Source organism: Xiphias gladius, chromosome 18 (assembly GCF_016859285.1).
Source record: "Xiphias gladius isolate SHS-SW01 ecotype Sanya breed wild chromosome 18, ASM1685928v1, whole genome shotgun sequence".
NCBI lineage: Eukaryota > Metazoa > Chordata > Actinopteri > Istiophoriformes > Xiphiidae > Xiphias > Xiphias gladius.
Window position 1 is genome coordinate 27,346,695 of NC_053417.1, and position 25,641 is coordinate 27,372,335.

The 25,641-nt window shown below is 42.7% G+C and overlaps 1 long non-coding RNA gene across 1 annotated transcript; it reads left to right on the top strand.

Annotated features, from left to right (window-relative positions):
* Positions 1–22,494: 22,494 nt before the first annotated feature.
* LOC120804135 lies at positions 22,495–25,360 on the top strand. The gene is made up of 3 exons (XR_005709411.1): positions 22,495–22,950; positions 23,342–23,466; positions 24,499–25,360. It is a non-coding gene; the product is annotated as an uncharacterized LOC120804135 (long non-coding RNA).
* Positions 25,361–25,641: the final 281 nt, after the last annotated feature.

Below are 25,641 nucleotides of genomic sequence, written 5' to 3' on the forward strand. Positions count from 1 at the left end.
GAAATTAAAAATGTTGACAATGAATGTTCGCAGATACTCAGTATTAATATTCTGTGACTTTGCAGATCAAAAAACTTTCTCGGTCATAGAAGATGGGGTTGTTTCTTTGATTTGTGATTTTTCTATTAGAAATATTGACATTTCATTGTCTTATCTCTCTGTTGACACTGCACAGTGGTTTGTAAACTACTTATCAGGCAGAACACAATGTGTGGGGCTCAAATCAAAGTCTCCATTGTTAATAAGGGTTCAGTTATGGGACCGCTTCATTTTAAATATTTATACTAAGTGTCTTTGGTCTAGATGTTACTCGTGCAAATAGAAGACAGCAGACAACAACATCATTTACTGCTCCGCAGCATCTAAACAGAGCACAAAATGAAATTTTAAAAATGTATGTTTTTCATAAATCCACTAATCACAGCTTTTCAGGATGAAGAGTCCGCTTCCCAATTCAAAAATCTGAAAGTTTTATTGATAGCCCTGTTGCTTTATATTGCGCAGTTGGTGAAAAACTCAGGTCAAGGCTTAATGAGCGACATAAAGGAGCTCTCATGTATGCTGCTTATGCAGTATAGGGTCAGGTTGGCGAATGCCTCAGTCGGACCTTAAACGCCAGGAACCTAACTCTTCGCAGTAATATGACGTGGGTCTAGCTGTACGTTATTCCAGTTTATTTTATTTTACGTCTGTGACCATCAGTGTTATTTGTTTTATGATGTTGATATTATAACCTCCGCCAAGGGGGTCATGCTTTGTCTGTTAGCCGGTCGGCTTGGTGATTTATTTGTCAGCGGATTTATCTGCCACTGGTTGTCTGCTGTACATTTAAAACTATTTTGCATCGTACCTCCGCAAATAAAGTCAAATTCGATCTCAGCAATAAAAATGAAAAATGAAATGACTGATGACATTAATTACTGTATGTCTTAAATTCCCCCTCTCTGTAAATTCCTTCAGTGTCAGGAAATACACACATTGGCTACGTGTACATCTACGTTACATATCTATTTAAACACAGTATGCTATATTTATTTTCCTTGCATCTGTACATCAAACAGAAAAATATACCAGCTGTGTTTTTTGTTTATCAAAATTCAGCCCAACATCTTCAATATCTTTGGGAACTTTCGGGACACTAACATCTCTACTAAGATTTTAGAGGTTAATGACAACGGAGAACCAAACTGATATTCCAAGCCCCACTTTAGTTGCGTTATTTTCAAATACCACCAGCACACGAAAGACGAAACATCTAATGTGTCCGGTAACAGAAAAGATTCAGATTAATTTTCAGCCGCATGCATTAAGACTTTTGGTTTGCCTAAATAAAATGAATCAGTGCAGTGATACATTTGAGTGCTCATACTCTTTTTCCTGGGGAACACTTTCCTACACTCGATTCAACATTAAGACAGGCTTTCAGAGCTCCTCCGGTGGACTGATTCCTTGTCCGCCTCCACTCCTGCACACTTACACAATATAAAACGCACATTTCAACGAAGAAGTAACTAGCTGTAATCACGGGGAAAAAACAGCCCTTATTTCTAGTAAAATTATCATGAACATCAATTACTTAACATTGGCGTCGCTTTCCACCGCTCGAGACAGCTCTTGGTGAGCAATAGAATGAGGTCACTGAACTTGCAATGTTTCCTGGTAGGTAAACAGCTGTTAACGCTAACGTTAGCTAGGTAGCATTAGCAAAAACCTACATATGGCACCTTTAATTGTTAAGCGGAATAAAATAGATGTGAACGCTTGTGTTTATGTGACTTTTTCTTTCATGGGGGCAATTGGGGCCCCCTGCAAAGGGGCCCCATAAGAGGTCAAGCATAAAATGGTATTTGGCCAAGCACACAGACGGGCTCTCAAGTCAAGGTTGTGCACGGGTGTCTTGTATTTACTTCATGATTTTTTAACTCTTTTCTCTGCGCTGCCACGTGTGAGTGAGATACACAAAGTGGGAAAATGGGGTGATAAGGGGAAGGAGAGGACTGGCTGCCCTTGACCACGAAATGACTAATAAAAAGAAAAAGACTGAGTCACTGGTTTTGAATCAGAAGACAGACGGGTAACGTAGATAGCGAGGCGTTCCCATTTGGCCACTCAGATTTTGTAAATGCTGGTGTCGTTTCATCTGTTCCCCGTCTCCAAGCGCTTGCTCGTGGGGGAATGTTGGGTCTCTGTAAATATAACTATAAAGAGTACTGTCTAGACCTGCTCTACACGAAAAGCGCCCTGAGATAACCTCTGTTAGGATTGGGCTCTCTAAAAAACAAAATTGAATTGAATTGAATCTTCCATCATCTAGAAGCCAGGGCGGTGCAGAGAGAGAAGAGGGAGGGAGGGAGGGGGGTAAATGATACAGAGAGAAACTCAGACTAGTCTGGGGGAGATGTAAAGAGGGAGGCATTAATGGGTGGAACTGAGGCTTATGTGGTGACTCAGTCGGTAAAGTAGCTGCATCCGACCGGAGAAGAGATGAACCAGACTCACTGCCGGGGCAGCCTTAGAGACCTGTTAAAACTTTAAAATTCGGTTACCCGCAGTTCTCCAGGATAAGGGCTGATACTGGTTTTAAAGGGTAATATAATAAATATACAGCAAATATGGCTTCACTGTCAGCAGTGTGAAAAATACAAGATGATCATTGGGCACTAGCTGAGCATTTTATGCACAAAATTCAGGTCTGATACATAATGTTGCATTAAAAGGAGCTTTTGCATTTCATGAAAGAAGCAACAGCATTTTCTTTCCAGACAAACGAAAAGAGGGGAAAGTGAGAGACTGTTACAAATATTAAAGGTTCGTGGTTTTTAAAAAAAATACAATAAATAATTGACCTTGCCTGTACTTCAAAGAGTCTCGTTAGCGGTTTTATAGACTGCTCTTCTATAATGGCAGCCTATGGAGATAATGCTTTGTGGCTGCAGGGGATTTTTTTGGTTGTAATCCTGGGGTTGGCCACTGGAGCCAATTAGCAGCAAGGCCGATGCGCTAGATCTCTTACAGCATTAATGTACGAAACCCTGAGCTGCATCTGAGGGATATCGACACGATACCTACTCGATCTGGTTGATTCAGACAGCTAAAGCCTCATAAGCTTTATGGGAACTTGCGGAACATCTTTGCATGTGTGCACGGAGGGAAGACTGTTCATTTTGTCCCCCCGTCTCTTTGGATTGTCACAGACACTGCAGAGAGGAAGACGGACTAACTGTACATGTGGAGAAGGAATTGAAATAAAACTACGCTTAACCATTAGACGGAAAAATACACACCCGATCTCAGTTCAGTTGATTGGGGGTGTAAGGTTGTGATCGTATTGGATGTGTTGCTGTGTGGACCTTTTTTGTATAGTGGAAGTTTGGTGCCAACCGGGCACCTGAGGTTTTTCCACCTGGCGCTTTGGATATTCTGGATAACATTCTCTCATCCCGCCCAGTGACTGTTACATCTTCCCGACTGCCTCACACATCAGTCATGGGCAGCTTTGCTTTAGCCAGATGTCTCTTTCTGTAACTAACTTCATCTTAAAATAATTCCATCCTCATTTCGGTGCCGCTCCGACGTCAGCTCATTGACAGGTTTACTATTAAATATACAGGCACTGCTGAATTTGGCATGTGATGTACTGATGTCCCACGGAAGGACTTGAGGCTCTGCAGTGGGAAATTCTTTTTTTGTACCTGTGGGTGAGGTTTTTGTGGCTGAAACTGGTAGCCTTTCAATAGAAATCTGGGGGCAAACGATCAAGTTTCACAAATGCACAACTCCTCATGAGTAGGTTGCATTCATCAAGTTGAAACAAGCATCTACGACACGTTTGAATTTAGAGAGTTTGGTGAATCCGACTTAAAACACGCAAACCTCACCGAAAAAAGTAAGAGGATAAAAATAGTACAACGTTCTTGCCCGAAGCCAAGTGTTTTCCCTGTTGCTCAGTGGCACTGAGGGTGTGAGGCTGGAGCTGAGGAGATAACAGAGGAGAGGAGGATGAAGGCAGAGGACAAGAGGATACGGATGAGGAGAAGAAGAAAAAAGAGATAAGGCTGGATGAGTGTCAGGAAGGGCTGATGGAGTAAAGGGGGAGAGAGATGGAGAAACGCATAAGAAAAGGAACGAGAGAGACGGGAGAAAGGAAACAGGAAAGGACAAAGGACTCAAGACTATAGCTTTTCAGTTAACAGCAATGTTTCTTAATGTGTAATGTCCCTTTTTAATGAACCTATAACAAAGGACAAATGTAGAAAATGAGAATAAGGGAGGCAGAAGGAAAAGTAATACACAAAAGGAGCAGAGGGAGAGATAGATCGATGAGGAACGTCTTGGCTTCAGTGGGGCTAAATCGTTTTTCAACAACCCTGGACACTAGAGCCAAAGGTCAAGTTAGACACACACACACACACACAGGCAGGTACCATTCGTCCATTTTCACCCAGAACCCTTTGTGACTCATGCTTTTCCCCCCTATCAATGTTGTAACACACCACCTCAGACTGGACTACACACACACACAAACAAATGCTTTTCCCTGGCAACGGCTCTAACAAGCTCTGAGCAGACCTCCATCCTCCTCAACAGGCTGCTCTGCCAATGAGCCCGTGGGATTCGGTGTTAAAGGCGGCAGCTCTATAAAACGTAACCACAGCAGTTGAAAACTATTATCTCCCAAACAAGGCGGCGCTCTTCCCGCCAGGGTGTGTGACATTAAGCTGCTCTCCTCTGCTCGGGGCAGAAAAAGTGCTGGCGACGTAATTTCATTCTGCGTTTAACAACCAGCTGTTTGGCTCTGTTAGCGGCGATAACTGAACCGCACGAGCAAGCTGCTACCTGTCAGAGGAGATGATGATATCCCCAGCAAAATCTGAAAATACTCCCCTCTCTGGGCTTTTATGCCCAGCAGATAGGGTTGATGTTTGAGGGCTTTAAATAGCTCTGTAGTGGAGGAGATACAGACTAGTAAAAGTGTTGCCAGGCAAAACATAAACGCCGCTTTTCCTGTGTCAATACGAAACGCTAAAATAGATTGGAGATGATATTGTTTTAGGGACCCAGACAGATGTTAAGCTGAAGTGTGACGTAGAAAACTGGGACAGTTTTTAAGTTGCCCAATCCCCAGAGGTTATTGCTCCTTTCATTTTTTTTTTACCAAGTTTTCATCGATTTGTTTAGTTTTAAATTACATGGATATCTAAAAAAAAAAAGTCAACAGATTTCACTGGAACTTGAAAAAAGTTGCTTCTTATTTAGGGATGTCTGATTAGTTTTTGAAGCCCGACCTTGCCAGATTTCCTCCTTTATTTTTGATTTTTTTCATAATGTATGGCATTTGCTGTCAAAAAAATCTACAACTGTGTCCATTTTGATGAAGATCTGCGTCCAAATACAGATTTTTGAGGAGAAATTTCAAATAATTTTTTTCTTTGCTTACTTTTAGTGTTTTACTGACTGACTGGTTTAAAAGCATACGCCCGTCCCTTGGGTGGTTTTCATGTTTTATGGTTTTACATTTAATCAGAGTAGAGTTAATGTGGCTTTTCTTGATGTTGATCAACAGACAACAACTAAAATAAAAGACCCTGTTGCCCAAGTGAAAACACATTTCTACAAAGTGATGTAAATTAATTACAAATATAAAATACAAAATAGGTATCTGCACAGGTATTCACTCCCTGAAGGTCCCTATTTAGTAAATGCATCCTTGAGTCAGTGTGGAACATTGCTCAAGCTCTGTCAGGTTCCATGGGGATCCTGAGCGAACAGTGTTTTTCGAGTCCAGCCACAAATTCTCAGTGGGATTCAGATCTGGGCTCTGACTCAGCTCACTGCTCATTGTCTTGCTTGAAAACAGACAGTCTCCCGGGCGGCAGGCTCCGTCAGCATTTCTTCGCCTACATCAGATACTCCTTCGGGATTTCCTCGAACTGGTGAAGCACCCAGCCAACTGTCGTCATATGCACAGTCTCTCTAATCTCAACTCTCCGGCTCCTTCAGGGTTGTCGTGTGTCTCTTGGTCGCCTCCTTGCATGGTAACTCCATTTCTGAGGAATGGCCAGGTGTACCATGCTCTCTCCATTTCTTAATGGTTGATTTAACCAGGGATGTTTGGTGACTTGGGACTTTTCTTGTGTAGATTACTTGACTTGAGCCTTTCTTTCACCTTTTCACAGAGTTGCTTGGAGTTTTCCTTTGTCCTCGTGGAGTAGGTTTTTCCACCATACTGACAGAGAGCAGGACCCTTCAGATACAGTTGTATTTCTACTACAGTATTTTGTATTTTATAGTCATAGGCAGTGTAAACCTACTGCACAGTGTAAAGTGATGGTACAACCTCTGACTGGTTGACTGACTGGTGGATTTATCACAATTCTCAGTGCTGGCTTTTACCATTGTATCATTGGGTCATTGCGCCCAGTATAGATTTTTTTGTTATAAATCTGGAGTTTTGCATAAAAATAGCTCACATATCAAATGATATCTCTACATGATACTGCTGCATATCTAAATTTCTCCTCTATGTGTCTGCAACTCTCTCTGACTGTATATAAGTGAATAAATTACCTCCGGCACAAATACAGGGACAGAATATTATTAACAATATAATAATATAACCCAGCAACACCATAAGTATGGCTTCCAGATATACCAGATATGTCATCACCTCACTGACACAATCCCAACTAACCTGATTATCAACTTTTTATTGATTTATTTTTATTTTGTTAAATGAGTCAATCACCTTCAGTGATTTCTTACTTATTTTAAAGCCAGAACTTCAAATGAAACTGGTCCTTACCTTGAAGGAACCCTTTAAAGCACTTTGAACTGCCTTTGTTTATGAAATGTGCACCACAAATGAACCTACTTCGCCCTAAAATGTAAGATTTTATTTTCTCGTTCGCATTTTTCCTACCTCTTCAGTGAGTTTCTCCCTCTTGCAGTCCCACTAAAACCTTGCACGCAGTTGGAATTAATTCCGAGCTGTTGTCCTCTATTTTCTGATTTCAACATTTGACAATGAAACCTCTGACAGTTGAATTTTAAAAACATTTGCGGGAGTTCCTGGAGATCACAGCCTTTGCTCGCTGTTTGTGAGACAGACTCTGAGGTTTTCCTTTTAAGAGTTTTGTGTTTTTCTTTTTATCAGTTTTGTTCTTTAGCACGCATGCACAGGACAACTCAGCCTGTCAAACATGTTATCACTGACAATGTGGTAACATCACCACCGGCCCCGGGTTATCAGCTACTTTGTGGGTATTCGGCTTTGGATCTGTGTGCGGCAAACGCAGCCCTCTGGTAGCCGTTCCCTTTGTTTCGCAACAGATAGAGCATAAACAGAAAGCTCTCGCAACTTTAGAAATCTAATGGATATCTTCAGGACAAGATTTCCGTGTTGATGGTTAAAGGAGAAACAACATAAATGACTTGCAAACAAAAGCCGAGCACCACACACATCGGCTCCTATGTACATGTGAATAGCAAAAATGTCGTTTTTCTGCTTGGCCAAGTGAGCTCTCAACAAAAAAGGCAGACGGTGTTTTTAACTTCCTGAGACCCGAGCTTTGATTTTGTACGCATTCTTCATTTCTCCAAGCTATTTGGGATTAGTAGGACCTGGTAAGTATAAAAACAAAGCATTGTCTTTGAACAAGAAGTTGTTTTTGAAAAAAATTGTCCTCATATGGGGACAATGGGTTTATTTTACTGTCCAACACATTAACGTCACTAGTGTGTAACAAAGTATAAAACTGTTTATTTCAATGCCCGGACATGACGAAATTGCAAACAATGCAACACAACTAGAAGCCCTGTGATTTGTTCAGTGTTTTTTAACACCTGGTCCATCCTCCAAACCTTCCAGAATTTCCGTTTTTGTCTGTAGGAACAGTCTGTCACACCTATTGGCCTGTGTCAAATGCTGCAGAACGGTATATATATATATATATATATATACATATATATAAATATATATATATTGCTGGATGCCTTTTACCTATTCACATTGTTGTAGCTTGCTCATAAATTTTGTTGAGTTTGCCCAGAAAAGGGAAGCCATGAGCAGTTGGGTACCTCAAAGACAGTCCCTAGTATGGGTCAAGTTCCAAAAACATGGGATCTCCCGCTTCCCATAATGTAACTTGATGGTTACTTTTTGTTAGAGCCTCCGTGTCTGGTAATGGCTTTTGTCTTTCAAACTCCAGGCGCACAGTTCCTAACGCAAACGTCTGCTAAAAATTTGAAGTCTCCATGCCCAAAATGTGACTAGCCACTGGGTCCCACTGGGTCCCGGTGGGTCCTGGTGGGTCCCATTGGGTGCCGGCCGAGTTGCAGACCACTAATAGGAACCATCACATTGGAAAACCAGAAAAAGCACCTGGGTATCCTAGAAGGCTATGTTTAAATTGAGAGAACATTTTATATTGTTTTATTTTAATATCTTTTACATGTTTTTGTCTGTTTGTTTGTTGTTATTTACTTTGTGTTGTGTTTCAGATGTTGAGGTGGGATCTCGATCTTAATAGGGGGGTGTGATACCCCTCCTACTGTCCTGGAGGCTGTGGCCAACCTCAGCAGGAAAATGGCCTGGATGGAGAGTCCGTGGCCCATGTGCTTTCTCCTCCTCTCTCATCTCACATCTGACATCTACCTTGCATCATCGCCTTGACTTTGCACCTCCACAGTAAACTCTGTAACTGTTTTATGTCAACCTTTGTTTTGATAAATTACCATTGTTTTTTTTAAGTAAAAGTTTCCCGTAGACTCCCTTCTTGTCACATTCCCTGAGCCAGTCTGGGACAATTATGCACAAACAAGTTTGCTTTCAGTCCATGGCACCCCAAGATTACAACTCATGGTTCTTTGCTAGGTTTACATCTAAATACAGCACAAATTTTAATCGAATTTCGGGGGTATCAGCAAAATTAATGAACATTCCTTCCGTTACCTATCAGGAGTACTAGGAATTCGGTCGGTCGAGATAAACAGCTGGTGGTGTTGATTTTCCAGTCTAGTGCCATTAAACCATTGCAGAAGCATGTATTAATTTGAGGAAGGTACAGTCTCCTCATCACTCCTCACACGGATCTGATGTTTTCATCCGCCGTGTTTTTCAGTCTCTTCAGAGTTTCTCCATGTATGTAACCATTTATTGACCTAGTCTGTTTCCACGGCATCAACACTCCATCTTTTCCACCACAGCCAAGCTCAAAAACATTTTTGTAATATTTGTGATTTTTTTCAAATTTCAAAGTTTTTTTATGTACGAATTGAAAATGCACACAAAAACGGTTGCGTTGAAACGCCCAGTGTGACTAGAACCGAATGGATGATTTCCTTCGGGGTACACTTGGTGTTCAGTTTAAACACCTGTAGAACTCAATGTGAGGATGTCAACAGGATCAGCTGGATTTTACTTTGCTCTGGGCAGCGTGTACCAAAGAAAATAAATGTGGACATGTGCTTGTGAATCCTTCCTTTCAGTACTTACTGTGGGAAACAGCGTGCAGGGATTTTTGACCAGTATAACGACAAGAAGAATCCCTCAAATAAGAAGCAATAAAGATGCAATGCTGCCTCCTGGCACATATACATTAAAATACAAGCATGACAGATTATGAACAAGCACTTTGTAGCTAAGTGTTAACGAAATCCCTGTTTCCTATTGCAGTCAATGCATCAGCTTATTTTTTAGACGAAGCGAAGAAAACATCTCCCGGGTCACGAGTTTGATTGATTTTTCTCTTAACATGTATGATGAAACTCTTCATAATCTCCCAGCAGATAAACAGCACCACTGCATCCCCTCAGCTTGTCATTTATGAATGAACACTCTACATCAAAATATCAACAACGAATTTGATTTGTTTCTACAGCAGATAAAAGAAGCGTGCAACGCGATAAAAGGAAAAAAAGAGGGAAGGATTAAAGATGAAAAAGCTGTTGCCAAGGCAACAATGTAAAAAAGCAACGGTAGTTATGTGAGCTAAAGGTCATGATCCCCTGTTAAAAACAGTTTGTGTATGTGATTATACATTTTCAAATGTGTGAAAAGTTATGTTAAATTTGAAAGTACCAGAACAGTGTGAAGGTCCACGCAGGTACTTGAGGTCTTTGCATGCTGATATGAATTTGCTTTCTCCAGGGGCACAACCCATGACCCTGAAATATGTTTTCTCTTTCCGTTGTGTTCGTGCTTTGCATGAGCCGACGAGTGTCAGCCCCAAATACGGCGGCATGCGTTGAGCTCTTACTTATTAATCGAAGTCACCATAACGCCATTCTGGATCGTTCCAGCCTACTATGACCCCTGTATATTTCAATATGTCCTCTACACACTCACTTGTGTTCACAAAAGGACTCTTGCAATGTGAACTAAACACGGGAAGAAATAACCCAAGGCACTGTACATATAACTCTAATGGGAAACAACAGCAGTAACCCTGATGCCGTCGACATGTTACAATACGTATTCACAGCGATGTTTGTTTACTTCCTGCTAACCGCAACCAGGTGGGCGATGGGCTATGGGCGTAGCTAGCCTTCAAGGCTGACGACCCAAACGTCCCCCTAAAAGTAATGTCCTGCCGCATTTCATCGAGACACAACGCTGTGCTTGTAGCAAACGTCGTAAACGCGTTTGTGCATCGTTAACAAGTGCCTGTGTAACTTATCAACCTGTACAACGGTTTCTGAGGAGAAGAGAACAGAGCGTGGCGTTCCCTCTCATTGCAAATCAGTTTACGCGAAGGACCGGTACCCTGCACTAGTCCAACCTACTCCTCACAGGGCTTCACTGCCTCCCACAGACACAATCTGGTATTGCACATCAATTAAAAAGAAAACTTACTCAAATCAATTTGTGTAGCCGCAACATCTTTTTGTGAATCACAAAAGCTTTCTCTTTTGTGAGTATCACGGTAGCGTTGCTTAACAAGGGTGCAGCAGCTCTTGACTGTCCAGCGGAGAAGGAATTTGCATGCAGCCTGATTGGAAGTAGCGCTGGAACTGACTCATAATGTGTTTTTTAACGAGCATCTTCGGGGGCAGATAAAACAATCGTGCCTTTGGTTTTGCATCAGCTGTTGAACAAATGTGAAACTAGACATTTTCACTTCAATATATTCTTGAAGAATACAAAATAAGAAACGAGTCTCAAAGAAACCGAGCCACATCCGCACCACACTTCACCATCTCTTCTCACTCTGAAGTGGTCTTCATCTCGGAGAGGTAAAGCTGACATTCACTCAGCTTTTTCCTTCCCTTTATTAGTTTCATCTTATTGAAGTTTTTGCTTTCACAAGTGGCACTCTCCTCTGTCTATTAAGCCATGGCAGCTACTGTTGCTCACGCAAATGACACATCTCGTCTCGTATTCATGTCCACTAATCTGCTGCTTCTGCACTTAGATTTTTTTCTCTAGGATGTTTATCATGTCAGACGCAAGAACTCCCGTGGCCCACAGGGGACTATAGTGAGATATCACAGGGACTATTACGTGTAATTTTTTCCAAAAGATTACTTCACAGTTTTCAAATAATAAGGTGGAGATGTTTGGTCACAGATAGAGGGAATAGTGCGTATAGGCAAACAGTAGCTTTTTCACAGTACAGTACAAAAAAAAGAAAAAAGAAAGAAAGCTTGATGCCTGGTGAAAGGTGCTTAACATCTTCTGCGGGCCGACGGTCCACCTTCTGGCAGCGGTGCCCGAGGCAAACTCTTTGTTTGACATCCGAGAAAACCTGCACAGTCAACATTCTTGCCGAGACCTGCATAAACCCAGTTCATCAGGGAGTGTATACTTTGCTATTTTAGAGGGAGCGTATGACTAAGTCATAACACACACACCACATCTCTGTCTGATATCATTACGGCCAGATTTGTGTTGAAGCCCTTAAATCCCTTCTCATATTCATGGTGTCTCTTTTCATTAGGAGGCAGCGGAGGCTATCTGGAAGTAACGCCAAGACCAGTTTTCATGAAAAGCCAGGAGGAAAGTGATCAGATTATAGGACCAAGGCTAGGAGGTAGAGAGCGGGATGATGGATGGATCTTTTGAGGAGGAAGACGCAGATGCAGCACTGGGAATTTTTGTAGTTTAGAAAACACGAACACGTCTAATGAAGAGTATGCCACGGTGCCGCATGCTTCACATTTCTGTGAGATGTTGTTTTATTAAAACTGCTGGCAGCAGAAAGCACGAGCAAACGTGTTGCTGCTTTTATGGTCTCGCCTGGTCCAGCACCGGGTGTTCATATGAACCCAAAGTCAACCGACAAAAGAGAATACAACCTACAGTAAATATAAGAACAACATGAAGACAGCGCGCGACAGGATCCCATTCTCTCCAAACCCCCGCGGCCCCACCACGTGCGCCCCCCCCCCGTGAATCCAACAGAAACATTATAATGAAGCTCAACAAAACCCGCAGAGAAATGAACATATTAAGCAGACAGGAAGTAAGCTAAAACTAGTCAGTAAATGACAATAAATAAGACAACCAACTCAACTTAAACAACTTCAACTCATCCACAAACGCCTTATTGTTCAGGTTCCTCTCAGGGTTTCTGGCTCAGTAACACGACGTGTGTCCACTGGGAGTTTCAAGCTCCCGTTTAGTAAATCCCCGTCCGGACAGACGGCTTTTTCTTTTTTGGTGGAACTCTTCACTTCACTAACTCAAACAGAATCATGACTGGGAGCGTTTTAGAGTCAAACTGAAACAGTTTGGAAGAAGGAGCAGTCGATGTGGTATCTTATCGTATCACCGTTTGTAAATGTTTTGTGTTTTGTGCCGTTTTGTGTGTATTTTCTTGTTGAGTTTTGTTTCTTCTACAGTCCTGCATGTATATGATTGTTGAGTTGTATGTATTGTGTTTTATGTCAAAGGCCAATATAGGCACAGGCATTGCCAACTAGCTTAGGCTATAAATGGCATTGGTTTACGCTATATGCTGTTCTCTCTGCAAATAAACATTAAATAAAACACGAGCTGCAGGCGGAGTAGGGTGTTATGGGTTACTGTAGGTCATGGATTCTCACGCTGATGTGCCCACCTCCCAGATGAAGATTTTCGGTGCACATTTCAGTTTACTGACCTTCTAGCACGGCGTAAGGAAAATGTGCTTCCTCAAGGTACTTCCTACCGTTGCCCGTCTTGTCACTAGCCCATCCATCTGGGTGAAAAAACCCAACATCGTTTCACATTTGTTTCACATCCAAATTGCAGCAGTATAAAAAACTCGTTATTCACACTATCATGATCATAAGAGGCTGCTGGTCAGGAAAATCTGAGGTTGTTTCAAGCATTTGGACAAACAACCATCAGTGTACTTTGTCTATCGATGTCGGTTTCGGTTTAAAACACCGTGCAGGTACTGAAAAAAAGTAAAACGTTCCCATGGTATTCACAGCACAATTAATAATGTGATTATCGTGATCATGGATTAACAAGAGAGGAGGGGGAGACTGTTTTCAAAATCTAAGTAACCGGTAAATTAAAAAACCACTGGATAAGATTTAATTATTCAAGGGAAAAAGAAAAAATAAGCATATTTAGTACAAAAGTCATTGATGTGGGAGAACAACGTTATCGCGGTCGGCAGTCAAACTGCAGGTGATAAAAACCTAAAACCCATTAGTCATCAGTCAAGTGCTTGTTCTGGAGACAGACAGTGACAGTTAAAGGGGGACAGAGTGGAGACAAGGAGAGGGAGGGAGAGAGGGAAGGAGAGAGGGGAGAGGAGGAAGGAGAACTAAAGAGGAAGGTGGAAGGGTGAAAGGACTTCGCGTTAATGAAGGGTGTGTGGGTGGGGGGACGGAAGCAAAAACAAGGATGAGACAAAGAGAAGGGCAAGAGGGGGATGGAGAGACAAGAGGGAAAAAAACAAGATCAGAGAGGAGAAAAAAAGCATCTGTGACAAAGAGAAGACTGTCAAAGGCGGAAGATGTAAAAGCAGAGATAACATGATGTAAAATTACAAATGAAAACTGGCTGAGGTGACAGTTTGGAAAAGATAACGCTGCTGTTTTTCTGTACTTTTCTTACCGTCAGCCAATTTCCGCCGACATACCAAACGCCACAATCTGTTCGTCCGTCTCTCGATGCTTTGTGACTCCACCCGTCTGTGGCTCTCAGCTCCAAGCCCACTGGTGTGTGCTGAAGATGCAGTGAGCAGTTATCGAGCAGCAGCCGACGGCGAAGCCAGTTCTCGACGGACCCATTTCGGCCCGGCGCTCGCCTCACAGGCCGCATACAGCCCGTCCTCCCGTGTCGCTGTAGGGTTGTCGGGGTTGTATGGAGGCTGAGGACCTGCAGGCATGACTGCGGGGCTGAAAAAGTATCTCGCCACCTCTGCATGTTTTGGGGGGTAAAAAAATAAAATCACTGAATCTGTATTTTCTTTTTTTTTCTTCAGCCAATATTCCTCAAAAAGGATTGGACATAGATCAAAGACAAGGCAGTAAAGATGCAAATACACCATCATATATATCAGCCTCCATCGATGAATCAAGGAAAATTAAATATGATTTACAGAGGATGAGTGCATGAAAAATCCAGCAGGCTTATTATTATGGAAGAAAGCAGCCAGTTTCGTCATTTCTCATTTGCTTGATTTAAATGTAAATCAATATATATTATATTAACATGTGTTGATTTTTATATTTTTTAACTAAACATACACCTTTTGAGTTGAGGTATGGTAAAAAAAAAAAAAAAAAGAATAAATAAAAATGAAACATAAGCAGTATTTGAGTAAATATTGTTAGTTATTCTCACCACTTAAAAAATCCTTCAATCAGTTACAGTGTAAAGCACCATCCTCGGTGTGTTCCTGATCTCATCCTCTCATCATATCATTTTTTTTTCATCCCACTTGAATAGCCCATGGTTTCACTCGCAACACTGACATTTTGAATAAGTTCCATTTGCATATTGTTATGGTAATGTGTGAAACCAATCTGAAAATCTACCCGTCACAAATGTCAGTTTTAGTAAAGAGAGCAGAAGATTGGAGCTACAAGGTCAAACGTATTTACACTGAGGCGTGTATTAGCGTGTTTGAATAATACATCAATCCAGGCTAATGGCCCCGTGGCTTAATACAATAACAGGGAGGGATGACAGTGGAGCGAGGAAAGGGGGGAGTCACGAAAGAGAAGACGGAGATCGAAAGAGACTGCTAAGGATCACAGGCGACGCTGACAATCACGGAAAAGGGGCGAGATATCCTGCCGGAGTGTGCGCCAGTTATTACAGTGTTGTCATATGATGTCTGATAATGAAGCATCTTATTTAAAGCCTCGGACGGTCGATGCTTGTGAACCTGAGTTTCTCAGCCCTGACGTTGGAATAACTCACAGAGTTGCGTCATATGCAGACAAGATCATGGTGTCATCCATTCATCAATTTCAGCGGCTTAATCGGGTTGAGGTCCGGGTTGCGGCACGGTGGCCCAGACGTTCTTCCCACTCACTTATTCCAGAGCCGTCTGGATTCTCAGGCCACATGGGATTCGTCCAGTGCATTCTGGGGACGCCCTTGTGTCTGGTCCCAGTTGGAGGAGTCCAGAAAATAAAGGTCCGCACGGAGGTCTCCAGGAAGCACTGAGTCCCCTCGGCCGGTTTCATTCAACGTCCAACAAGGCAGCTTCCGTAACCAAGAGAGGGGCAGTGATTCCAGCAAGTCCTCCCAGTTTGTAACATGTATGACACATATAAGTGTCTTCTGATCTGATGCCCCTGGAGGTCAGACAACCTTGGTTTGGATTAAAATACCTTCTTCATTGAGGGAATAGTTCGACATTTTGAGAAATACGTTTATTTTCTTCCTTGCAGAGAGCTAGATGAGAAAATGGACACCGCGCTCATGTTTATGTGGTAAACATACAGCGGTAGCCAGCAGCCTGTGATAAAAGACTGGAAATATGGGGAAACGGCTAGCCTGGCTCTCAGAGGCTCATAAAACCTGTCATCTTCTAAACCTCACCAGCGAACACCTTATACCTCATTTGCTTAGTCCGTACAGGGCCCAAGTGTTTACAGGACAAGTTGTGGTTTAAAGGGACCTGTATGTGTCAGACTGTTTCTTGCCTAAAAAAGTTTTGTCATTGGTAGGAAAGAGGAAGCATGTCAGAGTCTACACATACTGCTGATAAAGTATTTACTGAGAGGTCAACTTTTGCTGTCTGCTCTTCAGAGAACCACTGTCTTGTTGCAACTCTCCCACAGAGAAATTGCTGCCACTGTGCTGAAAAGGAGGATATTTATGAATATTTTGGTTGCCAGTCATAGTTACCGCACAGTCCCGTCCTGCTTCAAAATTCCCAAACATTCAGCAGGACAGTGACAGGACAGACTGGATCTTTAGGATTTTCTATGTCCTCACAAGTCACTTAGCGCAGTCGCTCTGTTCATTTATTTATAGTCTATGTAAAACAAAGCACATTCTCTCTATAGGGTGAGAGGGCTCCTCTTGTTTCGACAGTTCTTGAAAGAAGCAGATATACGTTGAAAACCTGATAATCAATCACATTCCTGCGTTCACCCCGTGAAAACACGCAAACCAACAAATTGTCAGTGTTTCCAGGCTTTTGCTTCTTCGGCCGTCGGGAAAGCAGGCACTCCTTACTGTCTTTCACTCTCACACACACGCGTTATTGTCACGTGGAGGACATTGTATCGCCTCACATTCATTCCCTGCAGCCCCAAGGTCTCGGCATCCTCCAGCCAAATAAAGTTGTGTGGCGCGTCGTCTGACATATGACCAACGGCGAAAGCATTCATACCGGTTCCAAACAGCCAGGCTCAGCTGGTGGGGCGAGAGTCAAGTGTAGACGCAGTGAATTGCTCGAATCGGGACGTAACAGCGCGCTCGTACGGACGGTCTGCCCTTCAAGGCGTTCGCGGTGTTGCCTTCGTTGGAACGCGTGAACACTCGAGAGAAGTTCGGTCCCTGCTGACAAGAACTTGGTCTTCACCCCAAAGTAGAGGGTACACCTTGTATGCCCACAGCATGACCAACAAAAGTGTGTGTACACACACACACACACACACACACTGTCTTCACACACCTAAGCTAGGCTTTGGACCCTTGGTTGTCACTTTACTCTGAAATGAGGAGTGATCGTCGCAGCTCGTTATGTCACCACCATGCCTGTGATAACACACCCACACGTACAGTACACACACTATACATTCCTACACACTCACACACATGCTGGAGTGATGCCATCAGATTGTTGGGACTTTTTATTGACCAGAGGACAAGAAACGTACAACTCTGCTTCTATCCTTGTGAGGACCGTGATTGAAAACACTCGATTCCTGTCCCCTCCTAAGCCCCATACGTGTGCTACACACTCTGTTTACAACTATATATCTCAAATCTGTCGGGCTCTGCGGGTTGTGTTCTCTAAAACGTACCTGGCTGGTAAAGATTTGGAGATTTTTTTGCGAACTTTGTCCTTGCCATTGTCTTGTCTTTGGCTCACTCAGCTTCGGTTTATTTGGAAGCTGCTGGCTCGCACATCGTTAGTTCTGAAATCGGTAGAAAAAAGTAAAGGCTCTGTCTTGGTGCTAACTAATGCCAGGTGACAGCTCTGTTATTGCAGCTTTACCTGTCTTCATATTTGCAGTCTGTTCATCAGTTAAATTTACGCTACACGATGGATGGGATGAAAACGTGTAGCAGGAGGTTAGACCAGGTCTTGATCAGTGTACCTGCATCTGAGAGAGAGAGAGAGAGAGAGAGAGAGTATAAGGGATTCAAATATATATTCAGGCTTTATGCCTGGGTCAAACTGCAGATCAACATTTCAAGCCTGTACATTATTCTGAGGCTCTCTAAAGTAGTGAGGATCAGACGAGATGTCTCACTGGGCATGAAACTCTGGTCCTCACAAGTACACAGGCCTCCACATCCAGCGTTACCAACACTCGCACACACGCACACGCACGCACAAACGCACACACGGACCACAGACATGTCCAACTTCGCCGGCACTGCCGTCTGTGACAGAGGAGGAGGCGGAGAGGCGCGAGAAATGAAAGCAGCCGAAGCACCTCTGGCTCCATCTCGCTTCCTACCCCAGCAACTTTAAAGTTACTCTCTTCAAGCCTTCGCCTCTGTCGGCTCTCCCTGGAACAGATTACTTGGGCCTTAATAGACACATGCACACACTTCCGGCCGTCTTTAACCTGCCAAGAAAAACCAAAAACAAATATGGTTTGAAGTCTGCTGAGAAAATGTATTGGTGTGTGTCTTTGCCCGCAGCAAAGCTGCAGAGCTGCTCCTGCATCCGCTCCCATCTGTCACTGTTTACCAGCGTGTCACTGAATGAATGTCCGCACGTGTAATGCGATAATGTCCACCGAGTGTCGCAGCCTGTTTGATATCTTAATGTCATCTGCAGGTTATTTCGTGAGACTTATCAACACCACAGCGTGTCTAAATGATACGGTATCTGTGGGAGCCCCCTTAGATGCATGTAGGTGCAAGTATGATTCTTAAAGAGGAGAAATCTTCTTATTTTTCGGACAAATTGTAGTGTACGTCTATGAGACACTGGATGTTAGTGGCATATTTTCCACCTAATTCATTTTCACCGAAAGCGTGTTACTCTAAGCACTCCACGTGCAGCGCTGATGAAACAGGCGTTTTGTAGCGTTATTCAAAAACTACCACTGTGATTGGCCGACAATGATATCGGTCTGCGCTTCCGAACAGCTCACGACCGCTGGAGTACCACCTTCATGCTTCAAGAGCATCCACTGTAACGTAACGCCCCGCTAACAGCGAACTTCACAGTGAGTTTAGACTAAATACACCCACTTTAGAAATGTACTTGATATATAGTTTAATCATGAAAACTGATCATTTTAAAATAACAACCCCTGTCAGAAAATAATGATAAGTGGCGGCTTCATATCCCCCACAGAATAAATGAGTGACCTAAAGTAAGACAGCGCATGTTGCAGTGAAATGGGAGAGAAGACAGAAAAAGAAGGAAGCAAAAAAGAAAAGACAGACAAAGAAAAAAAGGAGGAAGAAAGGAGGATGGAAAAAGTTCGGAGGAAAGGGAGAAAGAAATGTAGAAATTAAAAAAGAGTTTGGAAGAAATAAAAATAATTCATTAAACGAGAAAAAGAAAAATGAAGACGGGGGAAAAAAAGGTTGGAGGAAAGAAAAAAGACTGAAAGAAGGCAATGGAAATGATCAGAGAAATGAAGTCTGACAACGAGGGGAACATGTTGAAATGCAAAATTAACCTCATTCAAGTGTGTCACTTTTGAGAGAGAGCGAAGGGAGGAAGAGGAAGATCGGAAAGTACTGGTGTCTGCGAAGGTTTTTTTTATTCCTGGCCCAAAAATATCACCTTGTTCCCCGCACCTTGTAGCTTTTCCATTCACACACACACACACACACGCAAGTCACACACTTTTTCCCACTCGCGCACAAAAACGCCCACATATATACGCATTTCGTTCACATGAATAAACGCACACGCACATATGCACAGGCAAGCGACCGTCCACCTCAGTCTTCAAGGTCGCAGACTGGCAGATGGCACAGAGTGTCTGCCGCGGTCAGTCAGGATTAAACATGAGGTGAACCCGTCTGCCTGTGTGCGTGCATGTGTGTTTTTCTGTACGATGGCATGACTGTGTGTGAGGACAGCGATGCTCCAGATGACCTAGACAGTTTTCCAATGCAAAAAAAAAAAAAATCGCCCCGAATGCGACATTTATTCATAATTCTACCCTCCGTTAAAAGCGTGAAACACAGAAACCTTTCTGCGCGTGCAAAGGTTTGCGAAGCACGTCCACAAAGACACTCTCCTCCCATTACAAAAAAACAAAACAAAAAACAAACCCACGGGTCGTTTGTGCAAGCAGCTTATTGAGATCCATAGGTACATTTTGTTGCTACGGCGACATGTAGCGGCTGTGTGAGGCAGCATCGCCCCAAAAAGACGTGTTTACATTCAAGTGACGAAGCCCTCTAGTGGCCACGGTAATTGTGACGGGAGCAAAGGAGGAAGTCAGGCGACGCTGTTGAATAGTGACAGAGCCGACAAAACACTGGACCGTAACACGGGGGACCACCGTTCGTGTCCCGTTTCAAACCAACAGTCAGCTGTTGTTTCTTTTAGCCATGACCACCATCGTCATATAACCTAAACCACGTGCTTATTATTGTAACCATTATGACAAACATCCTGCAACCGTAACAAAGTACAACAAAGTAAGTTGTTTTCCTGCTACAACCTAACACAACGCGAACAAAACCTTTACCATAGCACCGTCGCGCCGTAAAATGGCCAGGGACTTTTTAACAGTTTATCTGTCACGCATCTCCTGCTGCCAGTAGGGGGCACTAATTCAGGAAACACCCCTTTTGGTCGTATCAGAGGGTAGGGACAAACAACCTGTATGGTGATTTAGGTTTGGAGCACCTGTTGCCCTAGAATGTCTTTTACATTTACTTTATCAGTGGGTTGGTTTTTAAGGTTTAAGGTTGTTTGGTTGAACCCTGTAAAAATGTATATTATATCAAAGAGTCGTAGTTTTTGGCAGTTCCTAAAACCTTCTGCATTATAAATCCGGACTTTTGTGAGAAGGTAGTGGAGACAAAACCTTTAACAAACTTCTCCAGGGATGAGGCAGTCGTTAGGAGGTGATTCATTTCATTGCCAAAGCTAGTAATGATTGTAATGCAACAGCTCCATCTTTATTAAACAAGTAAGTTATGCCTCTTGTCTCCTGAGAGGAGTTTCTCTATCTGCAGACTGAGCTTTGCTGATTTTTCCTTGAAAAATTCCCCATTCCAGAATCTAACCACCCCTTTAATGGTGCTGTAGCCTGTAGCATTTTAACCAACATATAGGTAACGACCATGTAAGGTACGTGTGAGTGGAGAGCAGTGTTAAACGATTCACATTTACAGTGTTAAACAATTCATAACTGTAAATGTGAATTCAAAGAACGAGTGACATGGTGTATGCGGCCCAAAGGCAAACATACAGGGCGAAAACGAGAGTGGACCCGCAATGACTCCTGGGGAATACCCCAGGGGCCGAGGTCTGGTGAAACCATCAAAAGTGGAACTGAAAGTAATTAAGAGCTGAAAACATAATTCCAACCCATTTTTCCTTCCTAATGGTAAATGAACATAGAATGGTGGTATTGAAGGTAGAGCTTGAGTGGGAATAAGATGGAAAAGTGACCAGAGTTAGCAGCCTTTAGTATCACTGGCGACCCCGTTGAGAGTAGCGTCATCAGTGGCTACGAAAGGGACAAAGCCAAAATCGCGTTTATTTAAAAAAAGAAATGTTTTTAATAGAAGAGATCTGAACTCTGTAGCGAAGATGTCTTAAGTGTTTTGCTTTTGTTTTGTTTTTTTTTCTAAGTGGACAAAGAACAGGTGAAGGTGGAAAGAATGCTGGGTCAAAACGGTGTGAAAGGCCGTTTTTGAAGCCAGGTGGTCATGATGCCTAGTGAGCAGGACGGAGATTTCAAAACAGTAATACTTTTTCTTTCACAATTTAATACACAGTGTGATCCATCCACACATAAATGCACCACTTAATGGCTAAGTGGGCTGTAGGCTACTCTTTGAAAGCCTCAAATGAACAGCCGCTCCTCCTGCGTGAGCCTGTTTACTCGGCACTGCAGGGGTAAACTGGGTCCTTGCTTAGTCACTGTTTCTAATCAGCTCTCACGGATGAGTGCGCAGCCGGTAGCAGTCGTCAAGGAAACAGTTGAGAACTTTCTACCTGCCACGTCCTCGGTGCCCTTAGGAACTGGGGTTTACACCTACGTGTTTGGTCCGCTGCCCGGCACCTTCCACAGCAGTGAAAAATACACTAGCTTCTGCACACACGCTCCGTAACAGGTCAAGCTTTGCAACAAACGGTTCACAAAAAAAAAAAAAAAGAACCAAGGACTGTATATAACCAAAGCATCTTTACGTTACTGCACCTAAAAGTTTCCAGATTGCCTGGCACTGTATTTGCCAAAGCCGTATCTTGCTGTTATCTGTAGTGGTGAGAACTGCACACTTTTTCTAAATGAATCAAACTTGTTTTTTTTCAGATTGGTGTAAACTGTTTTTTGCCTGGACTTGATGTCCCCACACATCCAAAAGTTGCTGTGTGACTCAATGTGATTCTGTCATTATCCAGTTTACGTCCACATCCAGAGAGGAATTAATCCCACCGCTTGGCATCGGAGCCTGAGTGCCACTGTTTCCACTCATATTTATGAATCCCATCCAAAGATCATGTTTTTCTCCTCTTGACTCGGCAAGCTTTTTTTTTCTGTGGGTCATCGCAGTTCGTCTCATTTTCCTCAGAGACACCTGCCCTGCAGTAACCCCAGCCCTTCCCGCCTTTCAAGCCACCTGCTCACCTGTTCCCCATTCTCTCATTAGTACATATACTATATATACTGGTCCCTATGCTGGTCCGTTTCCACACTCTGCCATATTGTCTATCATGCCATCCTAGCTGTATGTTTCCAGCTTTTTTTTATTTCTCATTTTTAATTTATTTATTTGTTTCTGTACCTGCCAGCCAGTTGTTTTTGACGTTAGCCTTTTGCCCGCTCCCTTTTTGCCTTTTCGCCTTGTGCTCCTGCCTTCCTGTTACAAACCACTGCCTGCTGACCTCTCCCCCTTGCCCTGGCCCTTACCTGCCCTTGCCATTCACTTTTTACAAAAGTGAACAGTTTGAACTTTTAATCAGCGTCCCTGAGTCCTGCGTTTGAGCCCAGTGTTTTCTGAGCCGTGACAATCACCGCTGACAGCTGTTGCAGTAATGGGTTTGTTAGCAGGGATGGCTGAACATGCCATGGACACTACTTTTTTCTTGTGGAGTTTTTGAGGGCACTATGTAGTGGATACATTTACACACTCAGAATTCGGACACTCAAGTTTACTGGGGGAAGGTAAATATAGTGAACTATACAGTAACAGCCTACGTCTGTACACTGTATTGTGTACTATTTGCTTTTTCCCAGAGATTTAGGTGAAGATGAAAATTGATACCACCATGTCTGTGTGCTAAGTATGGCGTTAGAGCCAGGAGGCGAATATCTTATAGCATAAAGATCGAAAACAGCTAATCTGGCTCTGTCAAAATTCATAAATATGCATGCCAGCACATCTAAAGCTCACTAAATGACATTTGTTTCAATCCGTATACAAACAGTGATGCAAAAATGCCAATAGTCTCCACTTGTTGAGTGATAACCTGGCATCCTCACGGTGATGACAAGACTCTGGGGAAGTCGATGCATCCAGCTGTCTGTCTAAATATTTGGCTATTCCTTTTAACAGTGTCCATCCTGAAGCAGCTCGGAGTTATGCGTCGCGGCCAACAGCGGCACGAATTAGCACACATAGTGTCTCCTTCTCCTCATCTTGGACAAGAGACGCGCACTCACACGAAGGCTATTAGACCGGTAATTATCAGCTAAGTGCTGAGCACCTGCACACATAATCACAGACAAAAATCATTACACCTACCAGCAGTAGATAACACCCACTTTGTCTGGGCAACTGTCAGGCGTATGAAAACTGTTAAAGTCATGGTGATGACTACAAAACTGACGTATATCGAATAATTAACGTCAAACACTTTGAAGGACATGGACCAGGTGTGTGTTTGTTTGTTTGTTTGTTTGTTTGTTTGTTTTGTTTTATAAATCAACAATAACATGACAAGATAATGCCATCCCAAAAAAATTCTGTTCTTCTGAAATAAGACAAATTTTAGAGTAATGAGAAAATAATTTGTAGAAGAGTGGTGTTTGTTTTGTTTGTTTTTTTGCAATCCCATTGGTCCATGCAACAACGTTCAATAGCAAGAACTCTCAAACTACTGGCCAGATTGCCATGAAATTTTGTGTGTGTGTGTGTGTGTGTGTGTGTGTGTGTGTGTGTGTGTGTGTGTGTGTGTGTGTGTGTGTGTGTATATTAATCTGATTCCCCAGAGACTGATTCCTGATGAGTTTGGTGATCCCCTGACCTTTCCTCTAATGCCACTGTTTGATTAAGATCTCCACTTGTGAAACGCTTTGTTCAATGATTTTAAAAAAAAAGACTGACCAGATGGATTTTCATGGTCACCAGAGGATGAATACTAAAGTTTCTGGGGACAAACTGTGCTGAAGACTGTGTCTCACAATGTAATCTGCAGATTATCATAACATTAACTTTGCACATTCGTGTTCCCATGAGGATGAACACTTGATTTTAATAACCTAGATACCTTCCCTATAGTGGCGCCTTCATGAAAAACGTCACATTTGTAGCCTCACAGAGTGCAGTTTAAAATTCAGCTACCATGGAGTTAGCACAGTTAGCTGAGTCATGCCAAGGGACACGGGTGAAAACATAATCTCCTCTGTGGAGGTAATTAGATGGCTGTGTTACAGAAAACACAGGAGATGGAGTGCAGCAGGACATCAAATTCTCCTTTTTTTTGTTCCCAGTGAATGCAGGCAGTGCTGGATCTACTTTATCTTCCTCGTGGAGGCGGATGTGTGCTCACACGCAAGTGCCCATACACACCTGGACACACAAACACACACAAGCCGGGGGACAGTGCATGCCTGCCTCAATGCACAACCATTCTGATAAAGTGACATGCATCGACGGTCTGCCAAGAACATAAAAGCACAAAGAAATGCAGGCGCACACACACACACTCACACACACACTCTTGTTCTACCATAAACATGAGGACCCTCTATGACTACATTCATTTCCCTAACCCCTTAAACATTGTTAAACCTTGTTTCCACGTCAATTTTCTACTAAACCAAATCAAACTGTGACTACATTTAATAAAGTGTGTTACTACGGAGCCTCTTGTATGTGGTTTGGCCGTTTTTACGGTACTCGGAAACTCCCCTGGGAGCTAACAGGGAACTCCAAATATCACCTGGAGGCAAAGAAGCTTGTCAAAACCCAGCCACTGGTTCTGCAGTGAAAAATTAAAGCAAAATAAATGAGAATACATTTCATCACTGCCTCTAACGTCTCCCCTACCACAACATTGGCTCTTCAATCAGATTTAAGATCCTAGGGGACAGTGCTTTGGTTTTCAGGACTCCTCGGCTTCGGAACGACCTTGTGAAAAAATCTCTTGCTAAAAATTGATTTTACTGGTTGATCTTGATTGAATAACTTTAACCTTTTTTTTTTTTTTTAATTTTTAGCTTATGTAGTCAGGTACATCAAGTAATTTGTAAAGTTTGTTTTGAAATATTTAAACGTATACGTATGCATGTATCAAAAGTATCAAAGCAGAGTTAAACTAGGTACAAACGGAAAACAACTGTCTGTAGATAATGTCCTTTTGATAGGCAACAAAATCACAATGGGGTTCAATAGAAATGTCGTTATGACTGCCTGAAATGTGAATGAAATAAAACGATTCACAAGACATGTGTTTTAATTTCAGTATAATGATACATCCGTAAAATGGTATCTTTCAATAGTGCCTTCAAAATAACGTATTTTAACTGAAACTATACGTTCAACGTGTCTTCCAAATGAAATGACCATGCCCTCTACATCGACGCTCAGCTAACATGGCATTTTCTGATCTGAGGCCGATATAACAGGACAAC